Source organism: Atractosteus spatula (genome assembly GCF_055471065.1).
Source record: "Atractosteus spatula isolate fAtrSpa1 chromosome 10 unlocalized genomic scaffold, fAtrSpa1.hap1 SUPER_10_unloc_6, whole genome shotgun sequence".
Lineage (NCBI taxonomy): Eukaryota > Metazoa > Chordata > Actinopteri > Semionotiformes > Lepisosteidae > Atractosteus > Atractosteus spatula.
In genome coordinates this window covers 158,233-178,826 of record NW_028296626.1, presented here as the reverse complement: position 1 = coordinate 178,826, position 20,594 = coordinate 158,233, and the positions used below count along the sequence as shown (strand labels likewise).

Genomic DNA, 20,594 nt, shown 5'->3' with positions numbered 1-20,594 from the left:
TACTGTATAAACTTCCGGGGATGTTACAAAATGTTTGATGGGGCATCAATCATTACAGGCGGAAATTCACTCCTTTTTTTTCTCGAGGCATCATATTAAACATTTCATTTGGATCGAGAAGAGGATCATCATGAGAGACAGAACAAACTGTTTGATTCCGTCTTTATTGGGAGCTGTATCACAGCTAATGGATGTAAAGCCTTCAGTATGCGATAGTGAGAGTTCAGTTATGCCAGGGAGTGGGAGTGAAGAGAACTGAACTGAAATTGAGTAAATTCATATTTAAATAGAGTGTAAATCATCAAAGTGTTCTGTCACTTAAAACGTATTACAACACTACCAGGAGTGGGGATCGAACCCATGTGGACTTTCGTCTATTGGATCTTAAGTCCAACACCTTAACCACTCGGCCATCCTGGTCTATAGCAATATGCTGCTCAGTTGTTTAACATTTACATATGATTCAACAATTAAAAAAAATAAACCAGCGCCCTGTCACAGAAACGTACCCCGGTCTCCCGCGCAACAAGCAGGGGTACTCAGCACTGTACTAACGAGGAGCGCTTGTCCGCAGCTCAGCGTGAGCTCTGTTTACTGTCAGCAGACATTTCCTCATTTCCAAAGACGTTTTCGCCTGCTCTCAGTAATTAATGTCGGTTTGAAGTCTGTTCCTGTTGTCTCCGCTCTTGACGAAGAGCAGCCTAACGTAGGAGACTCCCTCTCTCCAGAATTTTGCCATCACCCTGCAAGAGAGAAGAGCCATCAACCACCGAGGCAACCACTAAGACACTTAACATTAAACACATGAAATGTGAGATGTTTTTTTACTTAGGGATGTTATCGTTTCTACTCTAACTTCGTTGTCAGAAGTGGGATTTGAACAAACATCTCTAGGGGAAACTACAACCTGAACGCAACGCCTTGGACCATCAGCCATCCTGCCTGTGGCGCTTAAATGGAATGATATGTTTTATTTATTTCTACTTGATGAAAAAAAAGTAAAATGTATTTAGGGAAATGTCTTTTTTCATGGGGAAAACAAGCCTGAGCAAATGTAAAGTTTAGAGCAGCGCTCAATAAAAACTATCTGAAACCGGTAGCGCTTCTTATGCGGATCAGTATTTTCCGATACCACTGGTTCTGCAGAAGAAATAAGAAAAGCTGAACTCCAAGCACTGTGTTGCCATTACTGCTACTCTGGCTGTAGCTGCTATAAGATCTACTCAGCGGGTACAGAATGTTGTATGAGGTCGGACTGGTTTGCGATGTCTAAATAACAGTATGCGAATTTTCAGCACAGGGAGTGAGAATGAGCTCAGTCCGGCTCCCAGCAGAATCCATTCTGGTTTGGTTACTGTCAGACTGGGCGTCTGAGGCTCTTTGGATCGCAACGTGAAAAAAAAAGAACAAAAAACAATTGCTCACATCGTGTGATTTCCACGAGAGGAAGGGAAGATATCACTTTAAAAAAAAAACAGAACTGAAGATTTGGATCCGGGGCCTCATACTTATCAAATTATTAAAATAATAATTATTAAAATATCAGATTGTGTTTCTGCAACATTTCGTGCACAGTACGCCGTATTTAACAATAAAACAACAGTCACAACGAGGGCTTTACACGCAGTCCGGGGTATTTTCCCCTTTTATATTTTTCCCACTTTATATCGAACCTGTTATACTCCCAAAAGTGCAGAGTAGCTTGTAAATAAAAATGTACAATTCACCGCTGGTATAAACAGATGTGTGCCTTGTTTGCCTTTGTAAGCATTTGTTTCAAAAATAAGTCCACAATACGTTAAAAACACAAAAAACACAAACTCAATAATATAACGATACAAAATCAATTCCAAATCATAAAGCCAATTAAGTACATATCCTTTCCTTTGAAAACAGAGAACACCTTTATATCTACAAAAAAAAAAACGTGACATTTGTGTATACTTTTGAATTACAAAGCCGACAGAGTAGTCCCTAAATTCAAAGATCAGATTTTGGCCAAAACAAGACATTCAGACGGGAGTTTAATTCGGAACAAGAGCCTCTGCTTCGTGGTTTATTGAGCTTTTGATCAACGTCTGAGTGAAAAAGATTTGCTATTTTAACTCTTTGATTAAAGTTCACAAAAAGCACCTTTCTTCAAGCCGCAGTCGAACCAGCGACCTAAGGATGCCTCACCATTTCCACTACAGTCCTCCGCGCTACCAACTGAGCTATCGAAGGGAAGTTAGGAAGACTGTTTATCTTGAATTTAAGCCACGAATCAGGTTTCTGCAGTATGAACTTCCGGGGATATTACAAAATGTTTGATGGGGCATCAATCGTTCCAGGCGGATATTGACACCTTTTTTTCTCGAGGGATCATATTAAACATTTCATTAGTATCGAGAGGAGGATCACCATGAGACACAGAACAGTTTCATTCTGTCTTTATTAGAAAGTAGTGTTTGTGCTACATTAATACTATTTTCGTGGAAATATAGAAGTTGTAATTTTTAAAACTTATATTTGAATCGAAATGTGGTTTTGAGTTAAATATTAGCATGTTAATGTAATTAGTTTGTGTTTGTCATTACTATATATATTCCCATGTTACTATAATTTGAAGCTGAAGTTTACTAGTTGTGTTTTTTATGATGATTATCATGTTTATTACAATATTGTATAAAATGCATAATTTGAACTACATATTTTTCAGGTGTGAATAATTGTATATTTTCAGAATAAATTTCTAAACCAAATCATTGGCTTGATTTACTAGTTTCTACACCTGTAAGACCTATCTTTGATGTATAATAGACCTTTAACTACATAGGTATAACAGTCCTCTAAATGTATCCGTATAATAGAACTCCAACCATTTATGTATAATGGACATACTGTATAATCAGAGATGTCTAATTGACGTATAATGATATACGTATATTAGAATTTCATTCTAGACCCATTACGGACCACATTTATATGTCTAAGGTATGCGTTTAATCAACGTACTGTATATTCTACAGTACATCTTTTGCCCACTGGGGAGACACTACAACAGGTAACACCCCGTGTGAAAAATCATGAGCATCTGTAAAAGCTCTCTACCTGCCCGCTCTTAACAGAGACGTGACGAGGGTCTAAAGGGACATTTTGAGCCGTAGAAACATTTTATCATTCTGTACTTTCCTGTGCAGTCAGGCCAATTCCACTTCAACTGCGCCCGACAACGGAGGTCGTTTTGAAAACAACGAGAGTAAAGGGACACTGCACGTCTGCAGAACATCACGTCCGAGTTTCAGGACAGTAACATCAGTGATTGGAAGCTAGGGAGTTTCAGGTCTGTTATAGGTTCATGAAAGTTATACCTTTGCAATAAATATTTCAGAATCCCAGTCAAATCCAGTACAATTGCTGCACAGATCTGCATTCTACAATAAGAAAACTGTCCGTTTAATCAAACACGCCGCATAAAGCATTTTTAAAACAGGAGATATTGTTTTGGAATGCATCTTTCTATAAAAATAAAATGATTTGAAGGGCGCTATAAGCAGAGGTGTGAAAGCCTGCTCTACAGAAGAACTATATCCAGAGGTGCCAAATAAGTCGAGGTTTCACCTCGTGAGAGAAAGCATCTCAGAAAACGAAGTTGCAGTTGCTTCCATGCGTCATAACACCACTAGGTCAAACAACAAGAGCTGAAGAGCCGCTGTCGAGAGTAACGCGGCCGAGCTCTCTAAGGAGCTGGATTAAAGCTCCAGTCTCTTCATGAGCATCTGTTGGAGTCACACCGCTGCTATGTATCTCCTTGTTAAAACTCTTTTAAGGTGCGGTGGCCAAGTGGTAAGGCATTGGTTTTATAAACCCAAGTTTGTGGGTTCAAGCCCCGCCTGTGTCTGCTTCATTTGTCACCACTTTCCTTTAGTTTCAAAGTCTTAAAAAAACTCGCAATGTAGGAGTCTCTGTAGTAAGAAGAACATAACTGTCGCCAGTAATTAGGGTTCTTGCATATTCTGCCCTGTTTTTTATTCTACAAAGCCTGTCTCTCTTCACACCCATCTTCCGAATGATCGCCTCAGCATTGGGAAGGAACGTGCATTTGGTATAGATCCACTCCACAGTCTGATCACAAACAGATCGAGTGAGCTGTCAGTCTAGGTTGGAAGTAAGGTTCGAAAGCACTTAAAATCTGACTTAGGAACGAGAAGACCGTGTTTTTTTTTTAAACAAGAAAACGATAAAATTATATAAGTAGTGGGACAAAACATTGTCTGCCTGCAAGACTATGTCATGCTTAACGCCACAAATTGTTTTCGTCCAGTCGTGTCAATCGTCCTAAAGTTACGGAAAATCGGATGCAACTGGTGCATTCAGCATACATTTCTTCAGGATAGTCGTATGGTTTAAAATTATGAATTCATAGGTTCGTGTCTTTTAAGCTTTGTGTTCCGCTCTCCAAATAGAGGCTTGGGTTCAAATCCCACTCCTGACAATTTTACCCTGTCTTACACTGTTCCAGTCCTCTTGTGCTCGCTGGCAATCACAATAGGAGGCAAACAGAGAAACTGCTTAGCAAGAACATAATGGACAGGAAAAAGCTTAGTGAATGCTTGAATGTGATTAGCAGAAGTAAGGTATGCATTCAAATGTTGAAGCCCGAATTATAAAAGCAGCAGAAGAAAGGTGCAGCACAATGCAATTTGTGAGAATTCGTGGGATTTTATGTTGCTTGGACTTCTTTCAAGCCTACGAAGGGAGTCACCCCTTTCCATTTTCATTTTCAAACTTCAGAACCGAATAACAAAAAGGTTTCATGTAAGACAGCATTCCGTTGGAAATACGGGTTCCACAATGTATTTGGCGAACCTGAATGAAATATTTTAGTGCCTGCTCAAATCCGAGGAATTAAAAAAAAAACTTGGAAAATCAACTCTTGCAGTAAATATCATAAATTTAAAGCGTGTAGTCTGCATGAACAGAGCAACGCAGCAGTCTGTAAAAATGAAGCCACAAGTCCTCTTTTATCTCGGGCAGTGCATTCCAATAAGATGGCTCTGCAGAAGACATGAGAAATGCCGAATTCGTTGTTGCCATTATTGCTACTCCTGCTACTGTAGTTTTAAGCTCTAATCAGCGGGCATGTACAGTTGTACAGGGGCTAGACTACTTTGCGCCGTCCAAATTCCATTATGTGAATTTAAGGTTTTATTAATAACAGAATTAACTATACAATGCGTGCTCAAAAACCGCTACACATTAGCTTAAAAAGCAGCCGTGTTTTAACAAAGTGTGGTATTCGAACAGTAAACACTGAAGTATTTAATACTTACTTGTGAGCAGATCTTCCTCGATTCAGACACACTCCTGCTCACCCGATGCTTTCAGAGCAATATCTGAAACGAGGCTCAAAATGGAAAGAAAGCTGAATCAGGCAAAGGTCATAAGGCACTCGGGATCACTGAACACTATCACGTCCTGCTTGCACTGTCCAACTAAAAGCTTAGAGGGATCAGAAAGGACACAAAAAACCCTTGAATCCACAATCTTGAACTTAAGGGTCGCCAGGTCTCCTCTATTACAACAGTAATATTACTAGCGTTGATTCAACATAGTATAGTAGGCTGAGACTTTGAATGCAATGGGATGGTGGCCAAGAGCTAAGTTGTCGGTCTTCTAAACCTACTGTGCCTTCCTTATTCACCGCCATGTTATTTTATCTAGCTCATCAAGTAACTTGCAAAACGTCTCTACTTGTTACTCTGTCTCAAAATTGTAGTGCAAAGTTATCTGTTAAAGCCTTAACAGAATGCAGAAATCAAATATATGGGATTTGTTAAGAACTTTATTGTCTTTTCACAAATTAATACAGAATAATACAAAGAAGACATTTTATAGTCTTATATTGAAACCATGAAACCTATGCACACATTCACAAGAGATTACAATAGAAAAACGCATTTGCTCCAGAAAATTAGATCGCATATGATGTTAAATAATTTCTTAAAATCACACTAAATTGCGATCTTGAAACCAAAATTAGAAATATTGAAAACAACCTTTGTTCCCCAGGAAGAAAAGCTGTTTTACACTGATGGGACCCGGTTTTAGGTAATCAAGATTGGGAAGACAACTGCGCCCTAGCAAAGGAAAATGTTACACAAACTTTGGAAAGCACACTCTGAATCCATCCGTATATTTGATTTCCAAGATCCGTTCAAGGCAACTTGGCTCGTCACAAGCAAATCATTTCAGGGAAGAAATTCAGTTTAGTCAACTACTGGTGCATTCAGCACAGCTTTTGCTCTTGCTTGTCAGGATGGCTGAGTGGTCTAAGGTGCCAAACTCAAGAATGTGTGTCTTTCAAGCTAGCTTGGGTGTTCTGGTCTCCAAATGGAGGGGTGGGCTCAAATCCCACTCCTAACAGCTTCCATTTTTACCTCTCTTGAATTGTTCCAGTGCTAGCTGACAGTGAATGACTGTAAAAGCAGCAGAAGTAAGCAAGCAACTCAGTGCAATTTGTGAGTATTCTGCACTATTAAAATCCATGGGTTTTCATACTTTTTGGAATTCGTAGCTCAAGAAGTGACTCCTGTTTCATTTTCTATTCACCAACTCGATTTGCATTCTGCCCCTCACACCTCACAACAGAATAACAAACGGCTTCATGAGCCAAAGGATTCCCATGCAGATACAGTTTGCACTATTTATTAGGTAACCCAAATGAAATATTTTAGTGTTGTCTCAAATGTAAGGAATTTCATGAAACCTCAGAATGGAACGCTTGCAGAAAATGGCAGCAATTCAAAGCTTGTAGGCAGCATGAACAGACCAAGGCAGCTCTAAGTTACAGCGATCTGAAGCCACAATTCCTTATTGCGCTCGGCAGTGCTTTCCGAGTCGATGGCTCTGCATAAGAAATGAGAAATGCTGGACTCCAAATACGATCTTGCCATTCCCAGTGAACAAAAGACGTATAGTATACGTCTATTAAACGCATACCTTAGACGTCTAAATGTGGTCCGCAATTCGTCTAGAATGAAATTCTAATATACGTCTATTGTAATACGTCAGTTATATGTCTATTATTAGATGTTCATAAAACATAAATGGTTGGAGTTCTATTATACGGATAAATTTAGAGGACTATTATACATATATGGTTGGAGTTCCGTATAACTTTAGAGGTCTATTATACGTATATGGTTAGAGGTCTATTATACGGATAACTTTAGAGGTCTATTATAAAATATTTTTATTTCTTGTCCAGAGTGAACAGAAGGAATCTTCACATGGGCTTCTGTGTTTGGTGGGCACTGTGTGAGTACAGTCTCCCTCTTGGCCTCCCTTTCCTTCTGTACAGAAGGCTTAGGAGCCTTGACCTGTTTCCACACTTTGCCTTTCTAGTGATCCACCAAAGGTTCCACTCTGAGTCGCATGCCCTTTTCTTTTTCTACCCGTTTGAGCTTGCTGTATGACATCAAACACCTTTCAACCTCAGTGTCAATCAATGTCTCACTGTGTAAGACATCTCCCATGGCAGCCTTGAGGTAAAAGCTTCCTGCTTTTCCTCTCTGTTTTACTGCCTGCTCTGTGACTTCAGGGGTGGAGTCAGCACTCGCTTGGGAGTGGCTGACCTCATCCAGGCAGGAACCCTTCCATTCAATCAGATAGACTGAGGGAGGGAGAGGGGGCGGGTCTCCGCCTCCTCCAGTGGAGAGTATCAGCTCATTCACGCTTCCGGCAGCCTTGGGGAGCTGTTGTCTCTGTCCTAATAAAACTTGTTCAAGCCTGGCCAGGCGGGCGGCTACTGAATCCTTCTGTTCAGCTTTATCTAGCCCTTTCCCTCCCCCGGTGTTCTCATGGCACTTAGGACGCTGGGTGCGGTCCTGTGTGCCTGCTTTGTAACGGGGCTTAGCCAGCTCAGGAGCCTGTGCTCCTTCGAGCAGGAGGGAGTTAACCCTGCTGGCTCTGATGGCGAATACAGTCGCTTTAACAGCTTTTTGCTCAGAGCGACGTTGGACATCATACTCCCAGGCTTTCTGCGCGAATCTCCTAATATCAGTCATTTTCATGGTCTGTGCATCTGTATGCATTAAGATCATCTTTCTGACTGACGGGTGGAGATTCGCAATGAATAAACCCTTGAAATGTGTGTTTTAGCAACCATCGTTAAACTAGTACGAAATCACAGTTTTACCACAGAAAACCACAAGATCAAGTATGCAATCAACCCGGTAGATCGCAAAAGATCACAAAACACTCAAGCACTGCTTAAAGAGCAAGGGGAACTTTTTGTCTTCGGCTTTCAGCACTCTGTATTGTCGTGTATGAAACCCACAGTGTTTTATATGAATTATTCCGCTTGGTTGACTCATTTAAGTCTTGCCACGCCCACCCAGGGACGCCAAATTAAATTTAGTGTGCTCTCTGAAGGCACCAGTTCTGTAGGGTTTTGGCATTTACTGGGACAATTATTAATTGTAGCAGTAAATCACAAAATGATTCTTTTAATGGCTTTAGAATCCAACCATGCGCTATAACTCAAACAACACACACACACAGGTACTAATACACGAGGATACATTTATTAATACATAGAATATGCATGTAAACCAAACAGATCTTATCGAGAGGGTTAACAGAATACAAAAGGTATATATTCAATCAGTTACGAAGAGTTACATATATCAAGAGGAAATACGTTCAGTATATCATTCAATTAGACCGTTTCGTAAATGAACTTGGTTATAACTTCTACATTGGATACTCAAAACAAGTACATAACTCTTAGGAATTAAATTGATATCAATTGGTTGGGATAACAATTGAATTCTCGAGCTGTAATGCATTGAAGTTGAATTCTCATCCAATCTCTGGGGATTCAGATCTCCTGCGGGCTCTCTGGCTCCGTGCCAGGCTGTGCTGTGCGGCTTGCGATGGTGCGCTGCTGACGCTCACTGACCGGCTAGTTAGTGTTGGCTTTAACTACCAAAGTTTGTGCACAGGAGAAAAGATGACTGTGGGTCCCAGCAAGTCAGGAAGAGGACCGGTTCGTTCCTGATGAAGCGCTAGTTCTGAATAGTGATTCAGCTGTCCACAGTTCCGACCTGTTCACGAGGCTTACTGCTGATGCTAACCTCGGGTGGATCCTCTGGTTACTCTCTGGCAACCTCCGCTCTAGACTCTTAGAACAAAGGAAAGTTCTGGCACTCGAACCCACTGGCCGTTCCGTGGTTGTCCGGGCTGAGTCTCAGGATGGTCAGGAGGCGCGCTGCGAGAATGTCCTTCCCTTGGGAGCCTTCTGCTCCTGGGTCGTCCTGCCCTGGAATTCTCCTTTGAATTGTCCGAAAAAGTTCACAGAATTCTCTCAGGCCCTCTGTGTTGCCTGTTGTTACCTGGAGGAACTTCAGCTCGTTGATTGGCTGAAAGTTCCATGGGCATCAGAGTCCCACGTGCGTTACTCGGCCCTACCAGTCCCTGATTGGTTGATCAAGGTGAGATATGAGTCACTTACTCCTGACACTTAGGAATGCAGTCCAGATGTCCATCTGGCACTCCCTAGACAGATAGGCACCAATGGTTGACCATTGATCATGATAGCCAGGCTTAGCTAAGTGCATCCCCCTTTGGGAGCTGTCCCTTATCAACAGAAAATATCTTTAAATCAGCCTACATGAATAGTTTCTCTGTGGCTGCACCACAGAGATGAACAGAGAGATGAGGCCTCATTTGGGAAAGCACCGCAACACTTAATTCTGTCTTATTAACAAGCATTACCGCTACACGGGTTTGCTTAAACCTTTGATAAAAAAAGTGATCTGATCTGAAACTACCCAGCTTACAATCTCTGAGGTAGTTGTCACTAAACTCGGACGTGATGTGGCACACATGTGCCGTGTGCCTTTACTTTTGTAAAAAACTGGTATCGGGAAAAGTTTCTTTATATTTCTTTTGATTAGCATGCAAGAAAATGTGATCATTACCTATGGAATTTCCCGCCAGCGTGGAGCTTGAATTCACAACCTTGAGATTCAGTGTTCAAGAGTCACAGAAGAGGTCGGCCTGGTCTTCAGTTTGCCAACGATAAGCTCCGGCAGTGCTCCTCTGTAAAGCAGATTGTTCGGATCGGTTATGTGGGACGGCACTTCGATACTAAGATCGTTTGCAGCACACGCATGGTTTCCCCCCTTCACGCAAAAAACATAGACGAAGGAAGCTCTCTTGTCTTGGGCTGCTGAATTCCGGATTTAAAGCGCTCTGGGTGCCAGCTAAGTCTCTAACAAGCACACTATAAAGACAGGAATTACACTTTGCTCACGTCACGCATGGAATGGCGAGGCTACTTGTTCCATTATTATCTAGTCTCACCTCATATGGCGCCGATTCCTGGTTTTCATTTAAGAAAGAGCACTGCAAACACCGTAAACAGTGCAAAACGTGTGATGAAAGAAGTCTTTTCCCCCCTTTGTCTAAAGCAGAACACAGCGGAGTCATGCCGAGGGTTGTGAGATCAAGATTTCAGCGGAGCACTGTCGTCTACGTCTTTAGCTACATGAGTTGGACATCCTCTTGTACACGGAAAGCAGATTGAGATCCTCTGACATGAAAAGTGCCAGATAAAAGCCATTTCTCATCCTTTCTCTTCGTGCTGGAGCTATCGCACGTAAATGAGGCAACTTGCAAGGCGAGCAGGCTCGGTGCACCCCGAACGCAGATGTCTCAGAGCAGTTGAGACGTGTCCAAGTGGCTGTCAAAGGACAGCACTTTGCCGCCGCCGTGGCTTAGTTGGCTAAAGCGCCTGTCTAGTAAACAGGAAATCCTTGGTCCGATTCCCAGCGGTGCCTTTCTTCCTGTCTTACTGTACAGAATTTATCTTTACAGGCAAATCCCACGCCTTTTAATTCAGGTGAATGCAAGTGTTCGTTTCCTTTCTGGAACAACTTGTTTTGAAAGAAATCTATACAGCTTGCGAAAGATGAAACACAAATCTTGCTTATCAGTGAAGAAGAGGTACTCCCAGCAGGCCAGCTAATACCAGCAAAGTTTTTTTTTTTCACCCTAACCCAGAGAATGGAGAAAAGCGAGGCGCCTGTGGCTCTGCAGTGTAATCAGTTCGCGAGTTCGGCGGTTAGCTGAAAGAGTGGTAAATGGAGCTCGCCCCAGCCCGTCCTTATTCTTTTAAAGAGGATAAAAAATTAACTTCGCCGCCATTACTACCAGCTTTAAAAGACTGCCATGGGCATGGAAAAAAACACACTACAGATGACTTTTCTGGAACCGAAGCAGAGATTCCTTTACGAACCAACTAATAAAGCTCAGCCAGTGAATACTGTTAACAGAATGTGAAAGCACGATCAACTTTGTAACTGCAACCACAGGAAAAACAGCAAGAAGCAGGCTCCATTCCCCATTTAAATCTGTTGTGCGAGGCATGCTTCTTGAACGCATGAAGTAAATCCCACGATCGCTTTTGAACTTGGACAAAGTACTTCCAAAGGAGCACTATGCGCAAAGATTTAACAAGCTCAACCCCCGCCAACGATTCGGTGTGAAGAAGCAGAACATTCAAGTTTCACAGACAGAAGCGGCACGCCAGCACAGCCAACATTAAAACGGAGGGCACACTACGATTTGCATTGACACAAAAGTGATCTGGGCAGACGTCGTTCCCTGCATAACGCAAAAAGTGGCAAAGCGCTTTTGGGTAGAGAGGACGCAAGAAGGTTTTTGTTTTGTGCCTTGATGTCAAGCTGAGAAAGCATCTTTAAACACTTTGCTTAGTTTCTCGAGAGACTGCCAAAAAGCAGTTCCCTCCCTTTCGTCTGAAGCCAGTTGAAAGGGGGTCGCAACAGAAGCACCTGGCAGCGGTGGGATTCGAACCCACACCCCCAAAGAGACTGGAGTCTTAATCCAGCGCCTTAGACCGCTCGGCCACACTACCCACTGTACCCTGTCTCTTTGTCTCATTACCTGCTCGGAGGAAGCCTGGTGGGTTTTGCTTTTGTCGCCCGACTTAGTGGCGTTATGACCGTGGAACTGACTGCACCTGCTTTTTCTGAGATGCTTCCCCTCTCATGGCGAGATCTCGACTTCTTTAACACCTCTGGATAAAGATCTTCTGTGGAGCAGGTTTCAGACCTCTGCGTACAGCACCCTTGATGTCATTTTATTTTTACAGCAGCCGCATCCGGAAAGTTGTGTCTTTTACGTTTTATTTGAACAACAAAACTACATACAATACAAACAAGAGCACATATAACGTATCAAGAAAATCATCAGGGGCACATGCTATAATACAATTACACTTTATGAAAAACGATTACACAAGGTAAATATTGATAAGGTCCGCACAGCTTGTTCTTACATTTCGAAAGAGTCCGTAAATACCCCTTTACGTCTATTTTGAACTGTTCAAACGTAGGACTCTTCCCAGACCATTTCACTTTATACCACATTCCTAAACGAGGATGCATCTCCTGTTTTAGAACTATTTCGGCCGTGTGGCTTATACAACACACCCACAGTATTCTAATGGTGGACTGCAGATCTGTGCTATAGTTCAGTCGAATTCGAAGGATCCAGCAATCGTACTGGATTTGACTGGGATTCTGAAATGTCTCTTGCAAAAGTATTCGGGTTTGCTTGAACCTTTGATAAAAAAAGTGATCTGATCTGAAACTACCCAGCTTACAATCTCTGAGGTAGTTGTCACTAAACTCGGACGTGATGTGGCACACATGTGCCGTGTGCCTTTACTTTTGTAAAAAACTGGTATCGGGAAAAGTTTCTTTATATTTCTTTTGATTAGCATGCAAGAAAATGTGATCATTACCTATGGAATTTCCCGCCAGCGTGGAGCTTGAATTCACAACCTTGAGATTCAGTGTTCAAGAGTCACAGAAGAGGTCGGCCTGGTCTTCAGTTTGCCAACGATAAGCTCCGGCAGTGCTCCTCTGTAAAGCAGATTGTTCGGATCGGTTATGTGGGACGGCACTTCGATACTAAGATCGTTTGCAGCACACGCATGGTTTCCCACCTTCACGCAAAAAACATAGACGAAGGAAGCTCTCTTGTCTTGGGCTGCTGACTCCCGGATTTAAAGCGCTCTGGGTGCCAGCTAAGTCTCTAACAAGCACACAATAAAGACAGGAATTACACTTTGCTCACGTCACGCATGGAGTGGTGAGGCTACTTGTTCCAATATTATCTAGTCACACCTCATATGGTGCCGATTCCTGGTTTTCATTTAAGAAAGAGCACTGGAAACACCGTAAACAGTGCAAAACGTGTGATGAAAGAAGTCTTTTCCCCCCTTTGTCAAAAGCAGAACACAGCGGAGTCATGCCGAGGGTTGTGAGATCAAGATTTCAGTGGAGCACTGTCGTCTACGTCTTTAGCTACATGAGTTGGACATCCTCTTGTACACGGAAAGCAGATTGAGATCCTCTGACATGAAAAGTGCCAGATAAAAGCCATTTCTCATCCTTTCTCTTAGTGGTGGAGCTATCGCATGTAAATGAGACAACTTGCAAGGCGAGCGGGCTCGGTGCACACTGAACGCAGATGTCTCAGAGCAGTTGAGACGTGTCCAAGTGGCTGTCAAAGAACAGCACTTTCCGGCGCCGTGGCTTAGTTGGCTAAAGCGCCTGTCTAGTAAACAGGAGATCCTGGGTCCGATTCCCAGCGGTGCCTTTCTTCCTGTCTTACTGTACAGAATTTATCCTTACGGGCAAATCCCATGCCTTTTAATTCAGGTGAATGCAAGTGTTCGTTTCCTTTCTGGAACAACTTGTTTTGAAAGAAATCTATACAGCTTGCGAAAGATGAAACACAAATCTTGCTTATCAGTGAAGTGAATTGTACGAGAAATAGGAGGAATCTTTTCTCTCCTATGGAGCATGAGCTGAATCAGGAATGAGACATTTCGTGTGTTTGTGCATATGTCAACGCATGACCTACATCGTAAAACTAAAACTAAATTAAAAACTAACATTAAGTTTTCAGAGACATTCATTTATATACAAACAAGAGATAGACAAAGCAATAATTCTACATTAAATTGTCCTGCATTGATCAGACTAATTGAAATGGTCTGATTCAGAGCCTGTGCAGCTCGTGCTAATACAACATTTTCCTTTGATTTCCTTTGAGGGTGGAGTTGTCTTTAAAATCTGGATTAAATAAAAATGAGTGACGTCAGTGTAAAACAGCTTTCCTTCTTGGGGAACAACGGTTGTGTTCCATATTTCTAATTATTTTGGTTTCAAGATAGCAATTTAGTATGTAACATAAAAGCCAACTGGATAAAGCTGTTACACGTCATTTACAATGGTCTTTCAACTAATAGCCTGTGCAGGGATCAAACCCCAGCTGTTGGTACGAGTTGCGTAAGGCTCTGCAACATGCATATGAGAAACTAACCTCTGCTTCTTCATTATATACACAGTGATCTATATATGCGGGCTTACTGCCCCCTACGGGCTCTGTATTTGATTGCGGTACAAGACTGGCCGTGGAGAAATGAAGTGAAGAGGGTGTGTTCATTAAAAGGCTCATATCGTCCCTGGGAGGGCTCAAACCACCACCCTTTTGGTTAACAACCGAGCCACAAAGACTCATGTACAGCTTAACACTTCTCGGTCTCGGTGTAAGTGATACACTCCGTAAAATTTCTGGAGAATCATTTGTTTTTAAAGGAAAATCGCCAACAGCGGCAGAGATCTATTGGAGTTTTTTCATTCTATACTGCAATTTCTAAAGGGTAACCTGTGAAAATACGAATTTTGACGAGAAGGGATGGACATATAAGGTCAGTAGGCTTGGGGAATTGGACCTTATGGTGAAGGCTGCGGGCTCGGCATCAGCAGAAGCTGATCAATATCGGTTGACTCCGATATACTTTGACAACTGAACTTCTGGATTTAGAGACATTTACCTTAGTGTCGGTATACTAAGATGTTTTGGTAACGAGGAAGGAGGGACAAAGCAAATTGGCAGAATGTGTGCTATTTTGTTGACTACAAGTCCTCACATGCCAGAGGGTCAATTTTAAAAAAAACCGTAACAGTATAATCTCTTGTACTTCACAATTTAATAGTGTCTGTTACATTGTGTCTCACACCTCAGTGTCAGAATTGTGAGACGAGTTTGTAATCAGGAGGGAGGGCCATAGCAATTCAGCAGAAATCGCATTCACCTTTTCCCAATGCATTCTCACATGCCATTTTCTCACATGCCATGCTCAGAGGGTCATATTTTTCAAATGGTATCATAAAATGTCCTGAAGTTCAGGATTTTGACAGTCTGTTATATTGTGTCTCACACCTTGATGTCAGAAATATGAGACAATTTTAAAATCAGGAGGGAGGGCCCTAGCAATATAGCAAACATTGCATTTACCATTTGACAATGTATTCTCTCATGCCATGTTCAGAGGGTCGTATTTAAAAAACGGTACAGTACAATGTCCTGAAGTTCAGGATTTTGATAGTCTTTTCCATTGTCTCTCACACATCTGTGTCAGCATTTTTAGACATTTTTATAACCAGAAGGTAGGTTCGATCACCCTCTGCTCATCCTCAGTTAACCATATAGTCTCATATGCCATGTTCTAAATGTCCCATTTAAAACTGCTATATTAAAATTTCTTGTAAAATGCAAGAGTTTGAGACTTTTTATGATCAGAAGGCAAGGTCTTGGAAAATATGCAGAAAGTGCCAGTGAATTTACGTTTTGCCTTTGTCTTATTTACTCGTGGTATAACATGCCAGTTTGTTTTATTGTGAGTTGTGTTTCTGAAATGTGTTTCATACAAAAATGCAATTTGGACAGTCTCTACTTACATATTCCCCTTTACTGAGGAAATGTACAGTAATACATCCGGATAAGTATTTTTAAAAATGACTGTAGAGAGCCATCTACAGGCGAAAGACGACAAAACATCACAGCAGCAGCATTTAAGATGGAACGAAAAACGCAAAGCAGCAGCTGGCGAATAAGAAGCGAACTTCAGCCTCGTTAATGCAATAGCATTAGGTGAGGTGGAAAAATATTTCTTGCTCTGAATCTTAACATTTTTATAGGAGGTGTTCTAGGACCTCTTGCCTCAGAAAAAAGAAACTGCCAGTACATCACTTATTTCTACTCCATCAATAGCAGCAGTGTTATCAGTACTGAGCCCTAAATGTAGGTCCTATCATCATATAAAAAGTCGAAAGTATCGACTGCATTCAACTGATAAAATGTATCTTCTATGAGAGTTATATCTTTATCCAAAATACATCGGAAACAAATTTGCACGTTTTTGGGGGGGGATCCTGAAGACTGAGACTCAAAACTTTTTTTTCCTTCTTTCCAAGAGGAAGGATTATTCAGATGCAAACATTGTCCCAAAATCAATGTACTCTCCATTGATATTCAAATTCTCAAATTCTTCATCTGAACGTCGATATTGAAATATGATATCGTACAAATTGTGGTTTTCTTTTTAAAGCAAATTTTATGCTTTAAATTAAATAAATTGTATTTATTATGAATGTGCCGGAATTTTTTCAGTACTTTAGAGGGTTCTGCCATTTTAGATGTTATGCTGTTCCTGTCTGATTTATCAAATGTGTCATTTAAATCTCCAGTCATTTCTATATCAGTCTGAAGGCCTTGCAGTAAAGATTGCAATTCATCCAAAAATGCCAATTTTCCCACTGGTGATACATACAAGGAAATGAATGTATATTTTCCCCCCAAATCAACAAATTTAAGATCAAATACCTCCCTCATCTGCAGGTGGAGATAATAATGTCAGAATAAATACAGGTTTAAAAGTCAGGAGCATTGATAGTCCTATTTTAAAATGACACTAAAATGCTCACAATATATTAAAAAGCTCTGTAAAATTCAAAAATAATAAAAAAATATTAAAACAAGGTACAAAGAAATAATACACAGTTATAAAGCTCAGGAATTATCAATGTGAAGTTACAATGGGTTGCTTGTGTTTCATGTGATTTAAAAAATAAAATGTTTGCAAAAAATCCACTTACAATATGCTAAAAATGGCAAGAATACTTAACTTTTTACTACCAGTGACATATTTAGCCAATGTCCGCCTGGAATTTCCTCCCCCTTAAACATTTGTTATATCTCTGCAGCAGAACATAGCAGGAGCCTGGTTCAGGTCTTAAATTGAAGCTAACCCCCTTGGCTTTGAGTGTGAATAGTCAAATTTCTTATATTTCTTAATGTGTCCACTCAGCAGACAAACATATGAAAAAAAACAAAAAAAACAGCTGGCGAACATTTTTTTTCGGTCTTCAGAGGTCAGAGTTTTCAACTATATGCATGTCAAGGGCCTGGGAATGATTTGAAAACCTTGTTCTATGTGGTTACTAGCTTGGATAAAAATTTGGGACAAATTGATCAATTAGAAAAAATTCTACATCATGTTTTGTGAAGACTGGACCTGGAATGAAATTTCACACCTACAGTATAATAAAAAATCGTAAAAATATTGAAAATAATAAGAATAAAAACCATTGCAATTGCTATAAAAACCTTAAGACACTGCTAGAGAGCCTTTACCTGCTGTTATGCAATGAAAAAAAACCTCAGAGTTGCCTTCTGGTGTGAAAAAAAGGAGCACTGATAAGAAACTGATAAAAAACTGATTGATTATCCCTTCTGAGTCAATGATTGACAGCTAGAAATGCAGCCTGAAGCTTCTAGAGGAAGTCTCACCCCCTAAGGGCTCTGAATGGCTGAAAATACAAAGAATGACAGCGGCTTTTACCAATCAAATCGCCTTATTTCTGGCGCTCGTTCTTCAAACATTTACTACGTAATCAGTAACGTTTACTAGTCTCTAGCTCTTGAGATAAACTAGTCTGGGTTATTTTGGATATATATCATGCTCCAGAATAAGGTAAAAACATGGGATATATATATGCTGGTTTTTGCTTTTGCGGTTTTGTTGGTAAAAATGTATGATATTGACATGCTGGGCTGGCCAGGTGATCGGGTGTTTTTATTGGGATTCTGCTAGTTCATTAATTTATTGGTTTATTGCATAATAGTGTCATGTCTGTGGAAACAAACTTTATGATTTTGTTGTGGTGATATTTGAGAATACGTGCATGTGAGAAAATTTGTGGAGCGGTTTCAAACAAACGTTGTTTATCTCGCGTTTATCTTAAAAATAATAAGTGTCATCTGGGGAGACAGGAGTGGTCCTCGGTGACCGCGATCCGGACTAAGTTAACAGGTGTGTAATTTAAAAAAAAACAAGTTAAAAATAAATGCTAAATGGGTTTAACATTCAGGAATGTAATTGGTCAGATGCTTACGATAAGTGATGCTGGTGTTTCGTGTGATTTAGCGAATTCAAAAAAATATTCATTTTAAAAACGGCAAGAGCTCGTATGAAAAAAAAGTTCGTAAGTATCTTTGTTACAACAGCCGCGCCAGAACTATTCAGATACTGTACATCAGAAAAGTACCTGAACTTGACTGGTTTATATTCAGTTATGTGCATTGGGAACGAAAGGGAGACTTAGATGGATTTTATTAGGGGTTTAGTAATCAGAAAATTTATTTTTACACGTTTGTGCCTACAAGCAGAAATAACTTCCTGCTTTCAGCGCTTTTTTGGTTTCTGCTTGTAACCTCGAACAGAGAAACCCAGTACTGACTCACAGAAACACCCCGGAGTTTCTGTGTTTCTGGGATTTAAGAGGGATGTATGCAGCGGTGTTATGAGTCTGGAAGGAGGAGACGCGCATTCCGCACGGGGAGCGTAGAGCAATGAGACGCACCTGCTGCGCGCTGAGTCCTGTCCTATATAACCGCTGAGCACGGACACACAGAGTCTCCAGCCAGTGCTGGAGATTTATGATTTCAATGGTTTTTTTTCCTTTTGAGCAGAAGCTGGGTTTCTTCCTCTAGTTAAAGTTATTGGAGTTGTGGTTACTGTGCTAGACCGTCGGGAATAAAGATAAGAGTGCTTTCTTGATACTTCACAAGAGTATACATAATTCACGAGCTGTATTAAAAAAAATGAACTGGAAGAAAAGCAATAGGGCTGGAGTTTATAGACTGTGATGCAAATACGAGAGTAGGAGAGGAGGGGACTAGTTCAGGAGCACAACCGGCCCTCTCCTGCCCATTCTCCCACCAGGGTCTGTTGTAACCCAGTGTGAAATTCAGTGAAATTGCAGTTCAGCTTTTGATCACTCAGCTGCTTTGCCCTGGGAATATGGGGCAAATAAAGGAGATACCAACCAGACTAGAGGGAGAGTTTTTATTCCCAAGGGATGACTTGTTTTACAACAGCAGGCAACTTAAAGAAAAAGAAAACCTGTGTTCTGCTGCTCCAGGTTGGTTCCACTGGGAACAAGTGTGGCCAGGAGCTCATGAGCAGTAATTAGGGGTTGTTTCCACAAGGGGGGCTGGAGTAAGTTAGATGTCAAGGGCAATAAAACTCATTAGACCTAATTGACCAGTTAAAGTGAGTTGTTCTGCTTTCTGCACAGAAACCAGTGCTCTCTTCTCAATGTGTGGGTGAGTCTCTCAGTGATATAACAGCTAGGCAGGACTTCCACTGTGGTCTATTTCATCACCTGTGACCCCATCTTCCAAAGACAACAGTCCAATCTAGCATAGAGTGTCCCGGACTGCTCCGTCAGTGACAGTGAGAGGTTTATCTTGTCTCTTGTTCCGCCAGAATGTAACAAATAGTGACCCCTTAATGGAGGAAACTTTAGCTTTTGTAGGTAATTATACCACTTGACAATGTTACAGGTGTTGGGGGGGGGGAACCCCTAGTGATCCCACAGTCTCACATAGACAATGGCCAGTCTACACAAACCTCCAGTCAACACAGCCCTGACCCCTGTTATGTCACCCAGGTCAACACTGTGAGACAATGATTATTTAGGAAAATTGTAAGGAATGCATTCCAAAGCAGTCAATGGAAGTATGGAATTAAAATAGTCGAGTCTTGATAAATAGAGTATATTATCTATTTATTATACCTTTACAGATGCAGCCATTCAAAGTGCGCGTTACAGACACGTACCGCAGGTGGCGTCGCGCAGCGTGACGCAAGATGACGCGTGGCACCGCAGTACGTGATTGGTTGACCAACAGGGGCACTCGTGGTCCGTTGGTCTGTCGTAGAAAGACTTACTGTACAGTAAACGTCTTTGCTGTGCCCGTTGTAGATATTGAATTTTACCACTGAAGGGAAATCTTAGTAGCTGAGCATAAAAAGAATAGGAGCATACTGTAACGCGTGTGAAGGCAATAAACTATATTAATTTTGGAACATAAACATACAGTATATACAGTAGCTGGTCTTGGTACTTTAAAGAAAAAAATACACACCAGTATTCCATTTCTCCCTAAACATTTTAAGCTTCGAAGTCTTTAACTAACGTGATACCGAAGTCAACAAGCATACTTTTAGAATTTGATTAAAAGGGAATATAATATGGAATCGCGTATCTAAAGAATTTAATAACGGTGTGATTATATCCGTGTACTGCGACAGGGTTGTGTAGGGCTGTTTCGCCTCTCACTTCATGCAACTGTACCAGGAAGAGGATTTCTTTCTATTCGAA

General features: G+C 41.1%; 4 non-coding genes across 4 annotated transcripts; 2 read left to right on the top strand and 2 right to left on the bottom strand.

Annotated features, from left to right (window-relative positions):
* Positions 1–337: 337 nt before the first annotated feature.
* Positions 338–420, bottom strand: trnal-uaa (transfer RNA leucine (anticodon UAA)). Its single transcript has one exon. It is a non-coding gene; the product is annotated as a tRNA-Leu (tRNA).
* A 3,388-nt stretch (positions 421–3,808) lies between these two features.
* Positions 3,809–3,880, top strand: trnai-uau (transfer RNA isoleucine (anticodon UAU)). The gene has a single exon. It is a non-coding gene; the product is annotated as a tRNA-Ile (tRNA).
* Positions 3,881–11,841: 7,961 nt separating this feature from the next.
* Positions 11,842–11,923, bottom strand: trnal-aag (transfer RNA leucine (anticodon AAG)). The gene has a single exon. It is a non-coding gene; the product is annotated as a tRNA-Leu (tRNA).
* A 1,677-nt stretch (positions 11,924–13,600) lies between these two features.
* trnat-agu (transfer RNA threonine (anticodon AGU)) lies at positions 13,601–13,674 on the top strand. Its single transcript has one exon. It is a non-coding gene; the product is annotated as a tRNA-Thr (tRNA).
* Positions 13,675–20,594: the final 6,920 nt, after the last annotated feature.